This window comes from Desmodus rotundus, chromosome 6, assembly GCF_022682495.2.
Source record: "Desmodus rotundus isolate HL8 chromosome 6, HLdesRot8A.1, whole genome shotgun sequence".
NCBI classification, from domain to species: Eukaryota; Metazoa; Chordata; class Mammalia; order Chiroptera; family Phyllostomidae; genus Desmodus; species Desmodus rotundus.
This window is the reverse complement of record NC_071392.1, coordinates 83789236-83805222: the sequence shown is the minus strand read 5'-3', so window position 1 is coordinate 83805222 and position 15987 is coordinate 83789236. Positions and strand designations below refer to the sequence as shown.

Here is a 15987-nt window from a genome sequence, read left to right as displayed (position 1 = left end):
TCTAGGCCCCAGTGGATGACCCCCTTATTTCAAACATGTCACACAACATTTTAAGGCACAAGAGATAGTCATCTGAACTTCATTTCAGTGGGACACCTGGGGAGCTTACGTGTGAAGTGTTTTGAAACAGCTTTCATTTTTATCAGCACAGCAAGCTCATGAAGGGGGTGCGGCAGAGATCTGAGCCCATTGCAAAGTGAGGACACTGAGGCACAGGAATGAATGAGTGAATGAACAAATGAGTGAATGGAGTCACTCAGCATTTACTCCAAAGGGCACAGATGCGGCGGTTAGCAGGGTTGGGGTTAGACCCCAGACCTGTGTTTGATTTCTCTCACACGGCTGTCTTTTCTGGAAACCTCTTTTAGATAAGACCAGTCTCCCCACAGAAGGGCCTGAGCTCTGTGCTATTTCGTTAAGGGGGGAATGGGCATCCCCGAGCTGTCCGCATGCTGTTCCTCTGTAGAGCGGTGAGCTTATCATCTGGAGTTTACCCCAGGTCCTAGGAGTAGGCTCCCTCTGTGGCCCCTCAGGACTCAAGGCCGCTGTCTCCGCCTACCCCTTCCCGCACCCCACCCCGCCAGCATCCCACTTCCCCCTGACGGTGCCACTTCCCATCAGATCGGCTGCTTTTCTTGTCAGTTCCCCGACTTGTGGGGAGAGAGGGGTGGGTGGGGGGAATACTTGCTCCCTAGAGATGTTCCTGTTGGTCCCACACGTAATTTCTGAGCCCCTGCTGTGCGCTGGGCTCTGCTAGGTCTTCAGATACAAAGAAGAGACTGACGTCCTGCCCTCGAGGCCTAGGGTTTAGTGGTGGAAATAGAAGGGCACCCATCACCGTTCTCCCACATCCTTTTCTCCTTCGGGTCCTTGATTCTGATTACACCACCTGTCACTGTCTCCTCCATCCACTGACTTCAAGGGAGCTCATCCTCTTCCTGGACTGATGGGGTCCCACCCTCTTTACTGCCGCTACTGCCAAAGCACTGGGCATCCCATATCGACCATCTAAACATCCCGCCCTGCTAGTTTGCCAGCCCTCCTTCACCACGGCGCCGGCGGGTGTAGGACAGACACCTCGGTCCTCTGCAGGGACGGTCAGGCTGCTTGGACTTCACCATTATGTGAGACTGTTCCTCCTCCAGTCTTTTTAGCCTGAAATCTCTCTGATCGCATCTCACAGGGTTGACGAGCTATGGCCATGGCTCTCCTTTCCTTTCTTTTGCCTGTGACAGACGTCACGGGGCACTTGGTCCAACTGAGCCTGGACACAGGCTTGGAAGTCCTTCCTGACATGAGTACTAGTGCCGCTACCTCTTGCCACACTTGGCCTAAGAGGTTACAAATACTTTTCACAACTCCTTCCTTCCTCCCTCCCTTCCTTCCCCTCTCTCTTCCTTCCTTCCTTCCCTTCCCCCTTCCCTTCCTTCCTTCCCTCCCTTCCCACTCCCACTCGACGTGACCTCTAGGCCTTACATCTCTCATTCCCCCAGTGGCTCCAAGTCTGCCTTCTCTTGTTTCCCTGCAAAGCTCAGAAAACCCCATGGTTGACCATTTCAAAGATGTGCCTTCTACAATCCAAGAATGCCTCACTCCCTGGGTTTTTATAACACTAACCCTAAGCATACTTAGAAACTACTCCGCCCACCAAAAGGTTTTCCACTCTCCCCGCTTTGCGTGCTGGGCGTCGACGCTTGGCCCGGGCAGGTGGGGGGGGGAGCGGGGGGGGGGGGGGGGGTGCTGTGCGTTCCAGCCTCCGCCATTTGTTCTTTCTCTGTTGGCTCCCTCTGTCCCCTCCTGCAGTCGATGTGCCCTTGTTCAGCCAGCAGTCACTCCCAGCCCCATCTCTTGAAGTAGGTGCCTTCATTTCTTTTACTTTTTTTCCTTTTTTTAAAAGTATTTTTTATTGATTATGCTATTACAGTTTTCCCAATTTTTCCCCTTCTATCCCCCGTCCACCCTGCCCCCCCAACCCTCCAGCATCCCCCCCCCCCCCCGCCTCTTAGTTCACATCCATGGGTTGTACATAAAAGTTCTTTGAGTCCTCTGTTTCCTATACCATTTTTTATCTTTCCCCGTCTGTTTTATACCTACTAATTATGCTTCTTCTTCCCTGTACCTTGTCCCCCCTTATTCCTCCCGCCCCCCTCCCCACTGAACTCCCTCTGTGTGATGTCCATTTCTCTGATTCTGTTCCTGTTCTGGTTGTTTGCTTAGTTTTTGTTTTCATTGTTTTTCTTTTCTTGTAGGTTCATTTGTTAATAGTTGCGAGTTTGTTGTCATTTTATTGTTCATAGTTTTGATCTTCTTTCTCTTAGATAAGTCCTTTTAACATTTCATATAATAAGGGCCTGGTGATGATGAACTCCTTTAACTTGACCTTATCTGGGAAGCACTTTATCTGCCCTTCCATTCTAAATGAAAGCTTTGCTGGATAAAGTAATCTTGGATGTAGGTCCTTGCCTTTCATGACTTCAAATACTTCTTTCCAGCCCCTTCTTGCCTGTAAGGTTTCTTTTGAGAAATCAGCCTTATGGGAACTCCTTTGTAGGTAACTGTGTCCTTCTCTCTTGCTGCTTTTAGGGTCTTCTCTTTGTCTTTGATCTTGGGTAACTTAATGATGATGGGCTGTGGTGTGTTCCTCTTTGGGTCCATCTTCTTTGGGACTCTCTGGGCTTCCTGGACTTCCTGGAAGTCTATTTCCTTTGCCAGATTGCGCAAGTTTTCCTTCATTATTTGTTCAAATAAGTGTTCAATTCCTTGCTGCTGTTCTTCTCCTTCTGGCCCCCCTATAATTCAGAGTTGGAACGTTTCAGGTTGTCCCAGAGAGTCCTCAGCCTCTCTTCATGTTTTTGGATTCTTGTTTCTTCAACAATAAACAGTTGGATGTTTATTTCTTCCTTTTGTTCCAAATCATTAATTTGAGTCCTGGTTTCCTTCCTGTCACTGTTGGTTCCCTGAATATTTTGCTTTATTTCATTTTGGGTATCTTTCATTTGTTCTTTCATTTTTCCACCAAGCTCAATCAGTTCTGTGAGCATTTCGATTACCAGGGCTTTAAATTCTCCATCAGATAGGTTGGCAATCTTCTCATCGCTTAGTTCTGAGGTTTTGCTGTGTTCTTTCATTTGGGCCCTATTTCTTTGTCTTGGTGCAGCTGGTAAGTTGTAGGGGCGGGGGCCTTAGGTGTTCACCCAGGGGGGGCAACCCTCTTTGCTGCGCTGCCAGTCTGGTTGATTTTTTCTTTAATTCCTTGGTTGTCAGAGTTCCATGCAGTTTGATTTTCTGGCACTTTTGGTTGTTTATTAATTTTATATTGGTTGTTGTCCTCCTTTTGGTTGTTCGAGGAAGTGAAGGATTCCACCTGTGCCTCCATCTTGGCCGGAACCCCTCTTTTTTTTTTTAAGCTTTATTATTTTTTTTCCATTACCATTTAGTCCCCTTATACCTCCCTCCCCCCCAAATCCCCACACTGTTGCCCATTTTGCCCAGTCCCTCCACCCCCTAACATTTTTTGTCTTAAGTATGAAGCCATCTTTCTTCCTCTCCACTAACAAATCGTCTCTTTCTCCCACCTTCTTCCCTTCCCTTGTGCCCACATCACTCTGACCCTTTGCCAGGTCCACCCACGCGCCCCTCCCCCTCTGTGTCTTCCTCTGCTCCGTCAGTTCACCATTCTTCCTCTCTCCAATCTCCAGTCTCCCCCGTGCCACTGATTCTACTCCTTCGGTCACTCCTAACCTAAAAAACAGACAAAAACTCGATTCAAAATGATGCCAAAGAAACCTGTCCCCTTAACATACATCCCTCCCTCTTCATTTTCATCGCTAAATGAATTGAAAATCATCTACATCCTGAAAAATGTAGCCCCCACCTCTGCCCCATCTGACACTCCCTGTCCCCCTGCCAGCCATCAGTATCGAGCAATTACTCCTCCAAAGAGCCCCCTTTCTGTCCCCGTGCACCCATCATTCCCATCCCATGGCTGCTGTCCAGGCCCAGGCCCTCCTCAGCTCTCACCAAGCTCTTGCAGGCAGGTGCATTTCTTCAGTCTCCTCTCTTCAGTCCATTTTGTACACTGATGCCTGGCTCACCAGTCTCAGGGCAGCTTGGAGAGCTTCATCCTTCTGTTTAAAGTAAGTGGGAAATCCTTGATTCGGCAACATGGCCCCCGGCCCTGGCCCCCCTTCCTTTCCAGCCACCTCCCTACTTAGAGTCTTTTCCAACCAAACTGGACTCCGTACTGAAATACACCGTCCCCATCTCTACTTGTGCTGTTCCCTTTCGTGAAGCAGCCTTTCTTCCTACCTGCCCTTCAAGGGCAGCTCAAGTTCAACACCTTCGTGAATCCTTTAAGGATCCCCACAACCAGAATCTCTTATCTGAAGCTCTTGAAGCACATTTTTAGAGCCTCCTGAAAGCACTGTTGTGTTCCTACCATTAGGTCTATGTATTACACACACACACACACACATTTATATATGTTTTAAATTTTATCCACCCCTCGCCCCCAGGCCAGTGTCGAGCACAGAACTTTGTATTGTCACTGAGCCCTTGCTCATGTACCTGAGGGTCCACTGTTACCCACTCTGAGTCTAAGGGCCGGAACTGATGGCCTACCCCTCCTGTAGTAATCCCTGACGTGTTTTTTTAGCCAGTCTAGAGGGGTTTTTGTGGTGGTAAAATACAAAATTTGCCATTTAACCGTTTTCAGCGTACAATTTCAGTGGCATTAATTACATTCGCACTGTTGTGCAACCTTCCCCCTGTCTATTTCTAACCCGTTTCGTCACCCCAAACGGAAACTCTGACCATTAAAGCAGTAACTCCCCAGCCGGTGGTAGCCTCCTGTCTGCTTTCTGTCTCTGAATTTGCCTCTTGTGGGTATTTGACATAGGTGGAATTAGACAGGGTTTGTGTTTTTGCGTCTGGTTTATTTCACTTAGCATCATGTTTTCAAGGTGCATCCACGTCGTGGCCCGTACCGATTCGTCATTGCTTCGCGTGGCTCGGTAACACTCACGGCGTGGCGAGGCCCCAGCGTGTCTAGCCAGTCATCTGTTGATGGACACTTGGGTTGTTTCCTCCCCTTGGCTACTGTGAGTGATGCCGCAGTGAACATCGATGTACCAGTATCTGTTTAAGTCCCTGTTTTCAGTTCTTTTGGGTATATATCTAGGGGTGGATTTGCTGGGTCATATGGTAACTATATGTTTAGCTCTTTGAGGAATTCGCTATAAAATTTTAAAACTCAAATTACTTGACAACTTTTAAAAATGAGGGATTACACATAAAATTTAGATATTTCCCCCCCAACTTCTCCTGAAAAAAATTAGAAGTCTCACTCCTAGGTCCACCTGTCTGTGGGGACACGATCAGCTGGGGGCGAGTGGGGACCACGCCCTAGTCTCCAGCTCATCAATGTCCTCGGCTGGCCTGCACCAGACACTGGCCACCCCTGCATGGGCTTGGTTCTCAGCTGTCGCTCTGGTCCTCTCCCTTTAGTCCCTCTGTCCCTCCCGTGACTGTCCTCACTCTGTGCTGTTACCTGTGCGCGCCTTCCCATCTGGTCTGTGCTGGCCTGAGGGCGGCAGGCCTCTCTCTTCATTTCTGATTGCTCAGGACCAATTGGCACATTGTTGGTGTCCAAAGTGTTAATACGTTGATTGTTGAATTGAACATCTGAGGTTTAGGGCAGAACTCATTTGCACAGTTAGGACTGAGGAGTCAGCCGAGTGCGAGATTGCACTGTGGACTATTATAAGAAAAGGGAAAAAAGCCTAAAATTGGGGAAATGAATCACAGATTACGGGCAATGAGGGAAGAGCTGATCACTTCCTGATTTAAAATATTTCTCCATTAGGGTTTTGTTTTTTATCACTCTCGCTGGTCTTATACAGAAAGCCATCTAAAGGGCAATTTATGGAAAACGGAGGTACGTTATCACAGAACAAGTTAGTAAGAAATAGAATTAAAATGTAACAACTGTATCAACATGCGAAAGAATGCTTTTGGACTCCTACCTTACACCACACCTAAAAAAATAATTCAAAATGGATCATCACTTAATAAGAGATAACCCATAAGACACTCAGAAGAAAACAGAGGAGTAAATCTTTGTGATGCTGACTCAGGCAATGGCTCTTAGATATATACCAAAGCACAAGCAACAAAAGAAAAAAGAAATATATTGGACTTAATAAAATTGAAAACTTTTGTGTTACAAGGGACACTGTTAAGAAAGTGAAAAAGCTCACAGAATGGGAGAAAATATTTGCAAACTGTATATCTAATAAGGAACTTGTATTTACAACATAGAAAGAGCTCTAACAACTCAACAATAAAAAGACAAGTACCCCGATTAAAAATAGGCAAAAATTCTGAAGAGAGAGTTCTCTACAGAAGTTATACCAATGGCCAATAAGCACATGAAAAAGCTAAGCATCATTAGTTATTAGGAAAATGCCAAGCAAAACCACAATGAGCCCTCGCTGGTGTGGCTCAGTGGATTAGGTGCCCGCCTGCAAATCAAAGGGTCGCAGGTTTGATTCCTAGTCAGGGCACATACCCGGGTTGTGGGCCAGGTCCCCTGTAGGGGACTCTCAAGAGGCAACCACACATTGATGTTTCTCTCACGTTCTTTCTCCCTCCCTTCCCCTGTGTCTAAAAATAAATAAATAAAATCTTTTAAAACACACACACACACACACACAATGAGATACCACTTCATATCCACTAGGATGGCTCTGAAATAAATGGCAATAACAAGCATTAGAGAATTTATGGAGAAATTGGAACCCTCATACATTGCTGGTGTGGTTGTAAGTGGTGTAGCCACTTTGGAAAACAGTTTTGCAGTTACTCAAAATGTTGACCTTACCATCCAGCAATTTCACTCGTGTGTGTGTGTGACCCTGTGTATACATATATACACACACATACAGAGTCCAGCACAAATAACTCCCCTCTTTTATTACAAAATCATAAGCCTGTAATTCTGTAACATAACAATATCACACTCAAGCACACCATATGACATTTTAGGTGAAATGTTCACATTAAAACTATAAATTATTACATCCATATTACTACCCTACCGACCACACTCAATCAGGCGTTGCCTCTGCCAGACCCTGTCTGTATATGAAATGAAAACACGCACAAGCTTTCACCAGTTGCAGCAATATCGCTACAGCCCCAAGTTGGAAGCAACCCAAGTTTCTATCGACTAGTGAATGGATAAACAAAATGTAGTCTTATCTGTGCAATAAAATATTATTCAACCATAAAAAGGAACAATGTATTATAGATACGTGCTAAAACAGATATATTTTTTATAAACATTATGCCAAGTGAAAGACGCCAGAAGAAGCTAGAGATCGTACGCCTCCATTTAAATGAAGTGTGCACAACAGGCAAATCTCTAGAGGGAGAGAGCGGACTGGTGGCTGTCTGGGGTTGGGGGGAGAAGGGCAATGGGGAGTGGCTATTGATGGTTTATTTTGGGGTGAAGGAGATGCTCTAAAATTAGACTGATAGTTGCATGAACCTGTGAAAACATTCAAACCACTGAACTGTAAAAAGAACAAAACAGAAGACCCGACATAAAATGCTGTCCATTTCTTTTACATAACTAATAAAAGACACAGTTCTGAAAGATGATAAAAGAAAGGCTGATATAGTTTAGACCAAAGCACTTACAGATGAACTGGAATGTTGTGCTGAGTTAGTTTGCTTTAAAATGCCCCAGGCACCCCTCCATGCAAAATGCACTTGGCTGGGAGCTAGAGGAAATAAAATGGGTAGCATGTCAGTCAGTTTGGAAGCTGCGCAGTGGACCCACAGGAGTCCCTTACATTGCTCTATTTTTGTGAATGTTAAAAACTGTGCCCATAACGTAAGTTAAGAAAAGGTAGCTTCAGCACCTGCAGTTCAGTAGATACACAGGAAGTGTATCTGTGTTTTGGGGAGCTCTGTGTGGAGGGCTGGGACCCCATGTGGTTGTCACTAGGCACGGGGATCGTTGGTGTGGATGAGGAAGAAGGTTTACCTGAAGGAGAGGCTAAGGCTCTTTGGGGGATGCATTCATGGCTGGGGCTGCTGTACAAAGTACCACATACTGGGGCCAGAAGTCCAAAGTCAAGGTGTTGGTAGGGCTGGGCTCATCGTGAGGCTCCCAGGCAGGACCCATCCTTGCCTCTTCCCACTTCAGTTGGTGCCCACAATCCTCAGCGCTTCTGGCTTGTAGACGCGCCCCTCCCATCTCTGCCTCTGTTGTCAGCTGGGGTCCTCCCTGCCCCTCTTCTCATGGTCTTCCCTCTGCGTGTGTCTGTCCCAGCTCTGCTTTCTCTGCTTACAGGGACCTGACCCTGATTGAGCCTGACCTCATCCTCACTTGAGTACATCTGCAAAGACCCTATTTCCGAATCACATTCACAGGTTGCAGGGGTCAGGACTTCAACATACACCCTGTGTGTGTGTGGGGGGGGGGGGGGACACAATTCTACCCACAAAAGGGCACAAGGCAGAATAAGCAGAAACAAAGACTGGTTCTTAGCAGCGCATATCTCTACCGCTGGGTCTTTTTGGTCCCCAGGCAGGCAGGCAGGTGGTGGGGGACACAGTGTTTGCGATGGCTAGACCTCACCGGAATGCGGCACTCCCTGGCCAACTTCTCTTGTCCAGGCCCACACAAGCCTTTTCTGGGACCCTTTTCCGCTCGGCAGCCTGGACTGATGCGTGACGCGTGTGGATGCTTCCAGTCTGTCAGTCCTTCCACCAGAAGGTCCTCAGGGGTCGTTCTCACCAGTAGTCACTTGAGAGAGGTTTTGGCAAACTTCAGTTTCTTACTCTTTGACTCAGACACGGTGGTGACTCGTAGTGGTTCTCTTCTGAGCTGGCTGCTGAAGTTATTTTAGACTCTACAGTTAAGTCGACCCAGAAGCCACTCCCCCTTGGAAACTTCCTCTGAAATCATACTCGCTCTGACTCTAACTCAGGATTACATCGTGCTGTCTCTTGCTCTGTAATCTTACTGTGACCTTTGACCAAAAGCAATAAAATCAGACTTCTGTGTTAAATGGTACTTAAAACATATAGAATTTAATTCTAGGAAGCCACAAGCCTTCCTGATAAGTGCCATGTGCTTTCAGATAGTCACTCGGAGGAGGTGTGAGCTCCTTCTTCCTTTGTGGACAGAGAGTGCTAGTTCCCGGGATGGTAACCAGAGGACGGGCGGACGGACAGAGGGCACGTTGCAGGAGAAACGGGCTGGACTTTGGGCTCATTCCCTTCCTCCAGTGCTACCTTTACCCTCTGTTTCGGCTCCAATCGATGGGGTGATTTTCAAGCCTCTGTTTTCATCTCATTGCTCTCAGAAGAGGGGGAAAGGCTGAGCAGGAAGGAGCTGACAGTTCACAGGGAGCAGGGGGTTGGCTGGCCTGATCCCCAGGTTGAACTTGGAGCGGGCTGGGGTGCTGGTCTGGGCGGTTTGGGTTTGAACCACTGTGGGTGTGGGACAGAAAGCCTGGGGGCTGGGGTGCCCTGGATGAAATACTGACTCTGTGCACAGAGGGGAGGTTAAGGCAAACAGCGGAGTAGTGGCATTTTAGGAGCGCTCCATGTCTTGCCTGCGTCCTAAGGGTTCGGCACTGTGCTAACAGCTTTGCGTGCGTCGGGCACCTGCCAGCTGCCCTGAGTTTCTGGCCTGTGTGTGTGAGAGCCATTCATCTTTCTGCTTTGGGCGGGTTCTTCCATTGTGCCTTTCAGCATCCAGGTTTACAAAAGATTCCCCGTTTGACAGTGAAGCTCGTTTCTCTCTCCTCGTATGATGCAGTTAATATACCGCATACAGTTTGTGTAACGTCTGCTTACAAAGGGCTTGGTCAGGAGATCCTTTTGCTTGAAAGCACAGAAACAGGAGTGACGGAAGGGCTCAGAGTCCATTGATGACTCACTTATCGCAAGCAATATTTAATGCAACAGAATTAATTGTCCTGCTAGAAAGGCCCGGGTCCGAGGGCCTAGGAGCCTTTGAGAACTGGATTAAAGGAACCGCACACCCACCCCTGACATCCCGTCAGAGCCACACCTGACCCACAATAGAGCCGGGGCGATTTTATTTTTTTAACTATCCATTAGAAAAGATTGTCTGAGGCAGGCCCATTATTTCCTTTGTCAGCTCGGATTGGAGTCTAATAGCCCTAACCAGTCAAGGTTCTTTTGTGCCCTTGGAACGGTGCGAGTCTGTTCCTTTTATGTCGTCTTCCCAGTGGGGATGGGAGAAACACTCTCCCTTTCCGACGTCTGTGTTCCTGTGCAGTCCCCCCCGAGCTGCGGCTAACCGGCGCGATTAATCCGTTGCTGCCTTCCTCTCTAGTGTGTGTCTCTGACCTCCTGGTTGTTTTCTGTTTCCTATTGGAATTTTTGGTTTCTCCATGTTTCTTTTTGAAAAGGAGCCCCTCGGTGTGTTCACACGCTCATCTCTTTGGCTTGTTTCGCCTCTCCCTTTCCTCAGAAGACAGAAAAGAGCAAGTTCTATAAATTGTTGACACCTCTGTGCAGACAGACTGAAAAGGGAAGTTGCGGTGGTAACTTACGGGAGATCAGATGAGGGCTGGCTTCTCCCTGGTGTCAGGTCCCCGCCCTGAGCCCTGATCACATGGGTTTAGCAGCCCTAATGCACCTTCAGGTACCTGGAGCACTGAGTGAACCCCTGCCCGCTACTCTCATGCTCTCTATCCCACGTTCTCGCCAGTGCCCTTAAACATGCAGCCGGTTCTGGGCGAGTGTGATCTGCTGTCCACAGTGGCTTTAGCCTGAATGACAACGCTTATACCCGACCCTCCGGTCCTGCAGTGCAGATTCAAAAACGTGACAACGGAGAACCGGCCTGGTTCCTCGGGCCAGCTCCGAGGGGCCTTCTGCAGCCCTTGGACGGTCATTCCTCTGTGTCCCAGGTGTGGCCACACCACCAGGCATCCCCGGGGGGGTCTGTACTCACGTGTGGAATGTACACACACAACACACACAAACAAAACAAAACAAACTCATAGAAACAGAGACCAAAACATGGTTGCCGGGGTGGGGTGGGTGGAGGGGCGGGTGGAAAGGGGAAGCGGTGCCGGGTCAGTAATATCGGGGTGAGTCTGCACAGGGACAGGTGTTTATTAGAATTAGTGGGGCGATCACACTGTAAGGTATGAAAAGGTCGAATCACTATCTTGTACACCTAATATGCATATCATTGATATAGTGTTGTAGACTGACTATACTTAAATTAAAAAAATAAGTAAATAAAAATAGATTTAAAAATAAAAATCCAGGAAAAAATATTACAAGCATATAAAACCCAAGATGTAAACTTTCTTTTCGAAAGTAATTGAAGTTTAAACGTGTGCCGATTTGTAAAACTATTCAATAGGGAAACATAGGAGGCAGCGTCGGGCCCTGGAGAGACCTGTGAAGGCGAAATCCTCAGGCCCCAGGTGGGGCCCCATGCAGTGCAGAGCCCCGGGGCCTCATTCTGCCTGCTACCCCCACCTCGCCCCTTGTCTCTTTGCTTTTCCTCTGTCTCCTGCACCATTCCCTCTTCTCTCCCCAAGTGTCTCCTTTTCTGGGCTTGTTCCTCCTCCCCTCCCTTCCTCAATACGTCTCTGGTGGTCCTCTGGGTTTTAGGAGGGAGAAGAAGGAAGCTCACATTTACTGATCATTAATTATTTGCTGGAAGGCCACAGACGTGATGTAAGTGAGGTGCTGGCTGCTGGTGAGATTTGGGGCCATTCCTTGGGAGGGCTTCTCACGTTTTCCTGTGCCTGTAACTAGGGAACGACCTGGAGATCTGGTTAAATGCAGATTGTAGTTTAGTAGTTCTGGGTGGGGCTGAGGTTTTCACATTTCTAACAAGCTCCCAGGTGATGCTGGTCTGTGGCCCACACTTGGCTCAACAAGCGTTGAAGGTGTGGTCCTGCCTCTTTAGATAACTAGAAACAGAAAAGGGTACTCGTAGGAAGCCCGGAGTTCTGAAACCACCTCTTTTCATCTGCAGTGAAACCAGCGCACCTATTAGGGACACTATTTACTGGTCCAGCGTGTCTCGCTCCATGTAAGGAATACAAGGTGTTCCTTTACTGACCACGGTGGTTTGTAATGGAAGCTTCTGGCTCCAATTGTTGCTTGGGTGCTGCCAGGGGAACCAGCCACAGAGAGGGACTGTGTAACCCAATATTATTGTTGGGTTAAAATAACGAGCTCTGGCCTTAGACAGGTAGGAAGGGTCCGGTTTCATCCTTTTGCTCTGCTGACGGGCTCACGCCCCAGGCTGGCTGGGCAAACCTGGGTGCGTTTCTCCTTGTGGGGCTGCTGCAGACCCTTTCCACTGGGTAGAGAAAACCGGACCGCTGAACTGCTCAGGAGATATCAACGTGTTTACGTCTATTTGGTTATGAGAACCAGACCCGCCGACGAGCTCTGAGGGTTACGTAGATGCCGTGTTTAGAAAACAAGCCAGCTAAGTACAATGCAACCCAGATTGAGGTCATATGAAAATGAAGGGACTTGATTCAGGGCCAGGGCCGAGCTATTTTCAGTGAAATGACCCTTGATGTTATCTCACCTGCAGAGATCAGAGAGAGGCTCTATTGTGTGGGGCTGCTATTTTACAGTCCTCTCCAGTTAGGGCAGAAAAAGTGACAGAAGGAAAAAGGCAAGGCTAACTTTTCCTTTTCGGTTCAGCTGGAGCAGAGGCTAAGCAAAAATCAAGCGCTCCTGTCGGAGCCACATGATTGCAGAATATTAAGTGCTAAAAAGGTTCTTGGGGCCCTGGCTGGTGTGGCTAAGTGGATTGAGTGCCGGCCTGTGAACCAGTGGGTCACCAGTTCGATTCCCAGTCAGGGCTCATGCCTGGGTTGCGGGCCAGGTCCCCAGTAGGGGGCGCATGAGAGGTAACCATGCATTGATGTTTCTCTCCCTCTCTTTCTCTCTCTTCCCCTCTCTCTGAAAATAAATAAATAAAAATCTTTTTTAAAAAAAGGTTCTTGGGGATCGCCTAACATGAATGTGTTTAATTTGGGGGGATGTCATTGTACTCGGGGCTCCCTTCCGTCCCCCAAACACACATTCATTACCCTTCACATAATTTCTAGGTATTAACAGATTCCCTAGTGGATCCATGGACTTCGGGTTAGAAACCTCTGATGCAGTGGGCTTCCTTGCTTGTTCTCGGGAGAACACTGAGGCCCAGAAAGACGGTTCTGGGCCACCGTTCTCATAGAGATGCTTATGGGGAGCTAATCAGACAGGAGGATTTCAGTACCATGGATGTCCAGGGAAGCCTGTGGTGTCTGCGCATCATTTATCCCTGAAGGCCCCAGGAAGCACAAGCACCAAGAGGTTTTTGAGACAGAACTTTTAGCTGGGAGAATCCCAATCTTTAACCCACTAACATTTGAAGAAAAGTAGAAGTCGCTGAGCCAGGAACTTATTGGACCTGGATTTTATCATGTGTTCAGCAGACAGAAGTGGGAGGCCCTGCCGCTACCCGGTGGCTGCCTGCTCGCCTGCAGTTTGGGCTGTTTTTTAGGGCAGGTGACAAATTCCTTTCAAAGTCTGAATTCATGTGCCAACGTGACCCCCCCACCTCCCTGAGGGCACTGAAAGAGAAGTCTCAATTTGCAATGAGCGTTGGGGTTCAGCCTCTAACGCAATGCCCCGTACAATCTAGGGGCTCCATAAATATTCACTTGAATAAATAGGATTTAGTTAACATTCTTACAGGTTTCCGGAGCCAGGAGGTGCAGGAAGCTGGAGAGAGAGCAGCACGTAAGTGTAGGCACACAGCAGACAGGACTTCTAGTGAGAGATTTAGACTGTTACTCACATTTTGTTGAGCAGAAGAAGTCAGATGGAAAACAGTACATACAGGGTTCCACTTAGATGAGCAAACATGGAGCAAATTCACTGAAGCTATCCGAAGCTGGTGTTTTGGTTGCCTCTGGTAAGCAGAGGGTTTAGGGTTGGAGGGCAGCGGGAAAAGGAGCTTCTAGGGTGTGGCAAAGTTCTATTTCTTTTTTGAAAGGATTTTAATTATTTATTTTTTTTAGAGAGAGGGTGTGGAAGGGAGAAAGACAAGGAGAAGAACATCGATGCAAGAGAGAAACATCATCGGTCGGCTCTTACAGTCCCCCTACCGGGGACCGAACCTGCAACCCAGGCACGAGCCCTGACCAGGAGTCACACTGGAGACCTCTCACTTTGTGGGACAATGCTCCATCCACCTGAGCCACACCAGTCAGGGCCCGAGCTCTATTCCTTATTCTGGGTGTGGGTGCACCTGTGGATTTACTTGGGAGTGATTCATCAAGTGACACTCTTATGTGACTTGGCACTTTGCGTGTGTTGTACTTAGAAATATTCATCAGAACAACACACGCACCCAGTGAAGGATCTAAGACAGCGCTTCTCAAACTTGAATGTGTGTACAAGTCCCCTGGGAATCTCATTAAAATGCAAAACCCTGATTCATTTGGTCTTGGGAGGGGCATGCGATTCTGCACGCCTGGAGAGACCTAGAGACCGGTATCTTCAGGATCTTTTTTTTACAGAGATTCCAGGAATCTGATGAAAGTATCTCAGGCCTGCCCTTGCGTGTGCAAAGGAGACAGTGTGTAGGAATATTAACCCAGTCGGTTATAAACCAACAGAGCAGTGGTTTCCCAGATCAGCCCAGACCTTCCTGGGGGCCTGTGACATTCGCCTGCTTACAGTACCTCACTGATGATTCCTGACTGCTGGCTGGTGACGGGGCCTGGAGTGGTGCCACGCCAGTGAAGTGACCAGCCAGTGACACACCCTTGTAGCCCGCACTAGGGACCCTAGCCTGTCTGTCCCATAAAAGCCACTGGAAACCAAGAGGCTGTTAACCCAAAGAGCATTGAGGGCAATACAAGCCTTGCTCCCCTCTCTACCCACATGTGGGCACAGCTGGATTCCCAGCAGTAACTGCTGCACTAAGGAAGTGGGCACCCTGGCTCCTCTTTGTGCAACTCCAGGGGATAGAGATCTCCGAACACCAAATGTGTATCAAGAAAAGTCTTTATTGTAATAATTACTATTATTATTTTAATCCTCACCCAAGGATATATTTATTGATTCTGGAGAGAGACGAAGGGAGAGAGAGAGAAACATTGATGTGAGAGAGAAACATCAATCCAAACTGGTAATTTGATCCTCTGCTTTATCTAACCTACTTTTCATTCCTTCCAGTGTATTCTTGATGTCAGATACGGTATTCTTCATTTCTCACTGGTTCTTTTCCATGGTTCCTGTGTCCTTTCTCATGCTGTTGTGGTTCTCACCAAGTTCCCTGAGCATCTTTATAACCATTCCTTTGAACTCTATGTACAATAAATTGCTTTGCCTCCATTTCACTTAGCTTTTTTTCTGGAGATTCCTCCTGTTCTTTCATTGGGGACTATTTCTTTGTCTCGCCATTTTGGCTGCCTCTTTGTGTCTGTTTCTATGTATTAGACAGATCTGCTATGACCCCCAGACTTTGTGGTGTGGCCTTACGTAGTAGAGGTCCTGTGGCACCCAGTGGTGCATTCTCCTTGACCTCCTGAGCTGGGTGCTTGCTCTGGGAACGTCCCTTGTGTGGGTTATGTGGGCCCTTCTATTGTAATTGAGCCTTGGTTGCTGTTGGCCCATTTGTGTGTGGGATCAACCCTCAGGCTGCCTGACTGTGAGACCCAACCCCAACCGTGGTGTGTGAGCTGCTGGAGTTACTCCGTGCTCATCCAGTGTCCATTGCAGAAGACAGAGCAGGGCTGGCTGGTGGCACGGGATCTGCTGGCTGCCTTGCTGAGAGTCAGGAGAGACCTGAGGTCAGCTGAGGATCAGCCAGGTGCCTCTGCTGATCTTGGCTGGGCTTGCTCATGTGCCTGGGTGTCGACCGGCTGTCTGCTGATCTGGAATGGACTCTGCTAGAATGGG

At 48.1% G+C, this 15987-nt stretch overlaps 1 long non-coding RNA gene across 1 annotated transcript; it reads right to left on the bottom strand.

Moving 5' to 3' along the window:
• Positions 1-2165: 2165 nt before the first annotated feature.
• On the bottom strand, positions 2166-8885 carry LOC123479197 (uncharacterized). The gene is made up of 5 exons (XR_006654736.2): positions 8648-8885; positions 7702-7784; positions 5549-5755; positions 4021-4127; positions 2166-3741 (listed from the first exon to the last, which is right to left on the bottom strand). It is a non-coding gene; the product is annotated as an uncharacterized lncRNA (long non-coding RNA).
• Between the last annotated feature and the right edge of the window lie 7102 nt (positions 8886-15987).